We start from the raw sequence: 8027 nt of genomic DNA, 5'->3' as shown, positions 1-8027 counted from the left end.
TGAAATTGGTAGCACAGGGGCAATGGCAGTTATACAGACCAAGGAGTGTTGGGGCAGGGGAACACACTTGTAGTATATATCAACAAGGAGTCCGCGGGTCTACTAAAACAGAACTGAGGGCTGACGACAACAACACAAAATGTTTAGAGAAAAAAGTCCTCATAAGAAGGACGAAGCCCCATCACCCACCGAGGTGGCATGCTTCATCATCTGCGGCCTCCTCTTAACCACACCTAGTGTAGTTAAGGAGCTACAACTCCTTTGCTAGTGTCAAAAAAGGAGGAGCTCGCGGATGTTTTTAAGAATAACAACAGAGGTATACTACTCCTAACGATAGGTGAAGCTGCCTAAAGTGTGGTGGAACTATGTGTAAAACAAGGTGCAGTGTAGGCAAACAGTGTATTAAAATTGACTACCTAAAGAAAAATTTATTTATTGAGTATCTTAAGGTGTCAAGAAATAAAATCAAGAAACGTGTTCCCAGGAAAACTCCGAACACGCTATTTAGCAGTCAATAACAGACATGGTCAACATGTTTCAACCAACAATGATCTGACATTATGATCGTGGCTTTCTTCAGGACCGATAAGTACTACTGCATCAAAAGTGAAAAAATAAAGTGCAAAGAATCACATAACAAAAACTAAATGGAACGATACAACCTACGGAAATACCTGCTTATTAGAGAATAAGCGGAACTGCAGAGGTACACAAAGGTCACCTGTTTGAAAAAAGCAGAAACAGGAGAACACATCAATATCACAAGTTGTCTTGGACCACAGCACTCAGTCACTAAAACAACTGTAAGAACAGTAGACAATTGTCATGGTGAGGTCACCAAATGACCTTCTTACCCGTAAATAGTCGGGGATAATCTCCTACACTCCTGGTAACAACTCAGGGCGTGAGGCAGCGCTCTACATAAAAAATAAAACAAAGAAAAACTAATAATAGGAAGAAGTCAGGTAAAAGATACTTCATTCCTTAAAGTAGCATTGGCATAGCCACACAACAAATAATAAAAACTGAAAATCACTCAGCATCCTACGGCCAAACTCAGGAATTACTGTCAATCTAGGCAAGTAAAGTGAATGGCGACCAGAAATCTCCCTACTACCCATGTTTTCAAAAATATTGGAGAAACATGTTAATACTCATCTAGCTGCACACATAGAGACAACAGGTTATCTGCATTCCTCTCAGTCAGGTTTCCGTGCGAATTTTTCCAGGGAAACTGCTCTATTGGGGGTTACTGAGACCCTGCGTAGTCCTCTGGATCAAGGCGAAACTATGGCACTGATACTTCTTGACTTGAGCGCCGCCTTTGATACGGTGTCCCACTCCATTCTTATCACCGCATTAAAAAAGGCTGGGGTGGTTGGGCCGGCTCTGTCCTGGCTAGCCTCGTTCTTGTGTCAGCGCTCATTTCAGGTCTGTTCATCAAGCTGCTCCTCCTCCATCCGTACAACTGCTTATGGGGTTCCTCAGGGGTCTACACTAAGCCCTATGCTTTTTAATATCTATGTACGACCCCTGGCCTCAATAGTGGAGGAGGCGGGACTATCTCTTTACTCTTATGCAGATGACACGCAGATTATCTTCTCTCTATCCTCTAATAAGGAATGCCCCTCTTCAACACTTCAGGAGGGACTTGGCCGTGTTGCTGAATGGATGCAGGCTAACCTGTTAAAGCTTAATGGTGATAAAACCGAGTTAGTCATACTGGGCAAAGATAAACATCTTTGGGGCCCTAATCACTGGCCCTTGGCAATGGGTCCGCTACCTCAACCGGTTACGCATGTACGTAACCTAGGCTTCTTGCTGGACGACTCTTTATCCATGCGCCAACAAGTTGTCAGCATTTCAGCCACCTGCTTCACCATCTTAAGGTGGCTTCGAAAAATTCTCTGGCTTCTTCCTGGTCCAACAAAACGTACCGTGGTTCAAGCTCTTGTAACCTCTCGCCTTGATTATGGCAATGTACTCTACCTGGGTTGCATACAAGAGGTACGCAAAAAGCTCCAGCTGGTGCAGAATTCTGCCGCTCGGCTCCTTTGCAAGGTCCCGAAGAGATCCTCCATCACCCCTTGTTTGCGGGACTTACATTGGCTGCGCATAGAGAGCCGTATTAAATTCAAGGCTCTGTGCGTCATGTTTAAAATCAAACATGGTTCGGCACCTCAGTACTTGCGTTCACGGGTCCATCCCTACGTGCCTTCGCTCGCTCTTAGATCAGCCCTTCAGGGCAATTACGTGATCCCTAGATTCAAATTGGGGAGAATGGGGGTCTGCTCCTTCTCTCATCTGGCCCCTAAGCTTTGGAACTCTCTTCCTGTATCCCTAAAATGTCAATCCATCTTTACACAGTTCCGTAGGGGCCTGGAAACTTGGCTCTTTGCGCAGTAGACAATTATCTCAGTTAGCCTCCTTATCGATGGCGCCGGGAGACCCCATGGTGGGTAGCTGTGCGCCTTATAAATTTACTTACAATTACAATTACAAATGGGCAACTGAAGAAACATTGTAGCCTTTGTCGCTTGGAAAAAGACATCCATGTACACGTGGTGAACAGGAAGCTATTGCCGTAATCTCGAGAACGAGACCGACCGTTAGTATGGCCAATTACATGTTCTAAAGATACAACTATACTAGGTCCTGAAATAAATCACCAAAACGGATGAAGAAATTTCTTTGTTATCTCAAAACAGACTACCACTCTAACTGGTTCACCCAGAGCGCCACATACTAGTTACAAAGGGGGAGATAATGGCGCGCAAACTGCTTTACCTGTCCGTCGCTACCCCGGACGGTCTTCCTGATCGTTCCGAGTGGTAACGGGACCAAAGCAGGCGCGTCTATTTGAAAACAACGAATACCCGGAAGCCAGCGTGCGTGGCGTAGTGTCAGTCAGGGCCCCGTCACGTGATCATAGTTTATCGGCTTCACGCCACGTTTTCCCTGTACGCTCATCTCTAGCATCATGGGAACTGTAGTGATAACATGACACGATCTATAAATACGAAATTATTATCAGAAGGAATGCCGTAATTGCCATCAAAACTCGGGATAAAGCATATCAGTAGAAAACGCTTGCCCGTCTAAATACATAAACATGTAAATTGACATATACGCTCAAACGTTTCAACGCGCTGGGGGCGTACGTGTAAGAATGAACACACACTTGTAGACCATGGAGTCAGCAGGGGCAGCAAATTAGTTCAGTACAGCACAGGGGCAGCTGTAGCACAATAGACTAGGAATGGAGGGGGGCAGGTGCAGCAGAAGGCAGTAGCACTGAGGCAGTGCCAGCACAACAGACCAGGGTAGGGGGTGGCAGGGCCATGCACACACAGAACGGGGAAAATGGAGGAGGGCAGGGGGCATCAATGTAGGGCAATGGCAGCACAACAGACCAGTGAAGGAGGGTGCAGGAGCATTCACCCAGATAACAGTGTGCAGAGGGAGGGGGTCAGGAGCATGAGAGGGCACTTATGCATTTGGACATTGGATGCACAGCAGACCAGGGAGGGTGCAGGGGAATGCACACAGTGAAAGGGGAGGGGCGGGGATGGCAACAGCAGGCAGTAGCAGCACAGAGACAGTGGCAGCCAATGGACCAGGGGCGAGGGCTGGGGCCAGGGACAGCAAATTAGGACTATTCAGGACAGGGGCAGTGGTAGAACCACAGACCTGGGAGGGAGTGGGCAATTACATGCACACTGAGAATGGGGAGGGTGCAGGGTCAGTGATAGCAAGGGAGGGCTTTGGCAGCAGAGGAGCAGGAGCAGTGGTCGTGTAACGCACCAGGAAGGGAGGAAACGGGGTACACACAAAGAGAGCTGGGGCCAAGGGGGAGGGGGATAAGAGGCAAGGGCAGCATTAGAGGACAGTGACAGCACAGGGTCAGTGGCACAACGGACCAGAGAGTGTGGAGGCAGGAGCAAGCACATTGGGGAATCAAGAGGCAGAGGGAGGGGCAGCAAAGGAGGGCAGTTAGGCACCTTGGCAGTGGCTGCACAACAGTCTAGAAAAGGAGGAGTCAGGGGGTGTGAAGATTGGCAAGACACATAGCACTCAGCCGAGATCACCATGATGGGTTTGGAAGGAAAAAAAACAAGCCTTGCAGCCATCTTGGCATCTCACATTCTAAACCACCCAGATATAGCAAGCTGTATGTTCCTACCACTGTCTCCAGCCAAATCAGGCCATGCTGTCTCTAAATCGACCCACGGGCTGAGTCACATTATCAATGATGACTTTCAGCTTATAACCTGTGGCATACAACAGGTAAGTACAATACAAAATGCCGAGTTCTCCTCAGGCTCTTTAGTGGCATAGTCCTGCTCCTGCTGCCACTAGAGAACCTCATAAGAATCCTGTGTAAACAAAATGCAAAAAAAGGAATGGGTACGACCACGTGGACCTCCTGGGGTTAAACTATTCTATCATGGAGGTTCATAAGATTGAGGGCTGTATTTCAGTGTGTATAGTCATTTCATGGCTTGCATGATATTATAGTGCCCATTACTGAGCAGGTAAGACGTAAAGGAAATCTAATGACTTGGTCAGAGGTAGCATAAAAGACTAGAAAGGGTGGGGGGCACAGGCATCCACATGGAGAAGAAAGGTGGGGGTTGTAGTGGTGGGACCAGGGAAGACAGCGGCAGGGCTATGCACACAGAGAACAGAGGCACGGGGATGGGGAGCGGGAGGGGCAGTGGCCGCCACATAGGGCAATGGCAGTATAACAGAGTAGGGAGAGAGCTTGCAGGGGAACGTACACAAAGAACGGCGGTCATAGGGAGGAGGAAGTGGCAAGAATAGAGAGCAGTTGGGTACAGAGGCAGTGGCAGCACAGCACAGCAGCAAGGGAGGGGGCAGAGGCACACACATGGAGAATTACAGACTAGAAGAGAGGATAGCCTCAGGGTAGTTGTAGCACATTAGACCATGGAAGGAGGGGTTGGAACACACACATGGTGAATGAGGGGAGGTTGGCACAGGCAGCCATAGATGGCAGTGGCGGCACAATAGTCTAGAAAGAGAGGGGAGGAGAACAAGAGGCTGGAGAGGGCATTGGGGACAGGGAAAGCAACAAGGGCATGTTAGCACACGGGCCGTGTCAACAGACCATGGAGGGAATGGTCATCGGCATGCACATGGTGTGAGAAGTTGGCCTGGTATATACTGTCCACTAGTTATAGTGGGCACCTTGCACCAGTCCAAACAACCCCTTATTGATGATAGGTTAAAGACAACCTTTATTGAAAGCTATCTTAGTGGTAGCTATGGAGAGCAGCCTTCAGGCTAAGTCTTGAAGGAATGTAAAGCAGTTTGTTTTACCAGTCTATAATCTCTTGAATGGCTAAATGAAAGACAACCACACCAGGTATATAATATAAAATATATGTATTTATTTCTAAACACACCCTACTAGTCTCTTTATGAGGCTAGAGGTCCAAACACATAAGTTACACTTCAAATATTACAGTAAAATAGCACAAATACATGTCAGGCCCTAGGGACGAGCCAAACCATATACTAAAATAGTGGTATAAGAACCACGACTTAACTAGACACAAGGCCTAGAAACTGTAGAATCGCTGGGACCCCAAGAAACCACCCAAGGTAGTGAGACAGGGGACCCACGGGGCCGTGTGCAGTGTGAGAACACAGCCGCGAGCTCCCGTTGGCTTCTATGGGGAAAGTCGTGGTTAGATTTTTAAAGATTAGGGACACTTTGAGATGAACTAGGACCAAACTCTTTTGGACTTAGAAAGTTCTAGGGTCAAAACCCACGGGAGCACCAAAGTACTCGAGTTACCTCACCCAGGGAAGCCGGGTGCATAGGTGTCAAATGGTGTCGGGTCGTGTCATAGTTTTTAATGGGAGCTGGCAAAGAAGTGATGCTGCTGGGAAGATGAGAAGTGTCTGAAGAGATCCAAGCCTGGATCGAAGTCGAGAAGAACCTGAAAGCAGAGGGAACAGAGTCTGCCACTGACCAGGAGCACGATAGGCGAATGCCCACCGATGTCGGGTGATTTCAGGTGAAGAAGGTGAAGCTTGACTCTTCAGCCACGAGGACCAGGAGGCGTCGAGGACTCTGGTAGGCCTCTGGGGTACCTATGCCCTGGGTACATATTATACCATATACTAGGGACTCACACGGGTACCCCAGAATCCAATCTGGAGTGTACCTGAAGTACATGCAATCAATTTAGAGAGGAAGCAGCTAGGCTGGGGCTCTGAATAGCAGGGTCCCAGCCAGACAAAAGTCGAAAAACAGTGAAACACCAGCAAAAAGTGGGGGTAACCATGTGAAGCAGATCCCACTCTCCTACAAATGCGAAGGCAATTTTGATTTTCCTTGGACTTCCCTGGTTGCACCAGACGTGCCCTGACTTCCCAACGCGTGGTGAGTCCCTCAGACCTTGCTGGTCTGCACCGAAGCATCTTTCTCCTTTCTGAGTGGGTTGCTGTTGCCAAGGCTTGTTGTGCCCAATCCAGGCACCAACGTCCTTTGTGGGACAGCTCGAATCCAGCTCCTGGTCATCCTCGGCACCTCCTGGTCCTCGTGGCTGAAGAGTCAAGCTTCACCTTCTTCACCTGAAACACCCGACATCGGTGAGCATTCGCCTATCGTCCTCATGGTCACTGGCAAGTGACCCAGACTCTGTCCCCTCTGCTTTCAGGTTCTTCTCAACTTCGATCCAGGCTTGGATCTCTTCGGACATTTCGCATCTTCCCAGCAGCACCACTTCTTTGCCAGTTCCCATTGAAATTGACGACGTGACCGACACCATCTGACACCTATGCACCCGGATTCCCTGGGTGAGGTAACACGAGTACTCTGGTGCTCCCGTGGGTGTTGACTCTAGAACTTCCTAGGTCCCAAAGGGTTTGGTCCTGACTCATCTCTAAGCGTCCCTAATCTTTAAAAATCTAACCGCAACTTTCCCCATAGAAGCTAACGGGAGCTCGCGGCTGTGTTCTCACACTGCACATGGCCCCCGTGGGTCCCCTGTGTCACTACCTTGGGTGGTTCCTTGGGGTCCCAGTGATTCTACTGGCTCTAGGCCTTGTGTCTATTTAAGTCGTGAGTCTTATACCACTATTTTAGTATATGGTTTGGCTCGCCCCTAGGGCCTGACGTGTATTTGTGCTATTTTACTGTAATATTTGAAGTGTAACTTATTTGTTTTGAACACTAGCTTCATAAAGAGACTAGGAGGGTGTGTTTAAAAATAAATACAGATATTTTAAATATCAGATCTACCAGCTCCACCAGACTCGAAACTCGTGTTGACGCTTCAAGAAGTTGGTACACGAACCAGTATAAGGTGCAATTTTCTTTATTTGCCCAGAGCGTCGGCCATAACGTTTCGGCTCTCCAAGAGCCTTGATCACATGACAGCGTTAAGCTCACAGAGCTACAAATTTATAGTGCTAGTGCTGTGTACGTGTAACATCACATGGGGTAGTCACATGGGTTGGACTCATCATAGACATAAAAGGCAAGTAAAGTACAAAGCTTTTAAAAGTACATACTCAACCACTTGGTAAAATCAATAGAAAATATAGAAGATATAAAACCATAATGAAATGTAATTGAAACATGCAGGTGGTAGCGGCGTAAATGCCTGAGCTAGAAAAAATATGTTAACGTTGTACATAAAACCATGGTAAAATGTAACATAACAGAAAATATCGGCGTAAATGCATGGGCTCATTGAGGCAAAATTATTAATAAAGATTTAAATAAAACTTCACCAATAAGACTAATAAAACAGCCTGCCGCTCATATTTCATACAAAATATTAGGTAAAATCGTCATAATAACTATGAGTCCTTGATGATAAAACCAAGTATGAAAATGATGTCCCCATTAAAGGAGTAAAAAATGAAGATAAGAATAAAAAAGTGCATTACTAAAGTGCGGTGTGAGAGTGTTTAAAAAGTTAGAATATCAAGAGAAGAAAACAGTTAAAAGACACAATTGTGTCCAGTACTTCAGGAAAAGAACAGGT

The 8027-nt window shown here is 47.1% G+C and overlaps 1 long non-coding RNA gene across 1 annotated transcript; it reads right to left on the bottom strand.

Annotated features, from left to right (window-relative positions):
• Nucleotides 1-394: 394 nt before the first annotated feature.
• Nucleotides 395-2857, bottom strand: LOC146856192 (uncharacterized). The gene is made up of 3 exons (XR_014980912.1): nucleotides 2788-2857; nucleotides 855-917; nucleotides 395-721 (listed from the first exon to the last, which is right to left on the bottom strand). It is a non-coding gene; the product is annotated as an uncharacterized LOC146856192 (long non-coding RNA).
• Between the last annotated feature and the right edge of the window lie 5170 nt (nucleotides 2858-8027).

The sequence above is a fragment of the Triturus cristatus genome, chromosome 4_1 (assembly GCF_964204655.1).
Source record: "Triturus cristatus chromosome 4_1, aTriCri1.1, whole genome shotgun sequence".
Taxonomy (NCBI): domain Eukaryota; kingdom Metazoa; phylum Chordata; class Amphibia; order Caudata; family Salamandridae; genus Triturus; species Triturus cristatus.
Note: the sequence above shows the minus strand (reverse complement) of the source record. Positions and strands in the feature narration are given on the sequence as shown.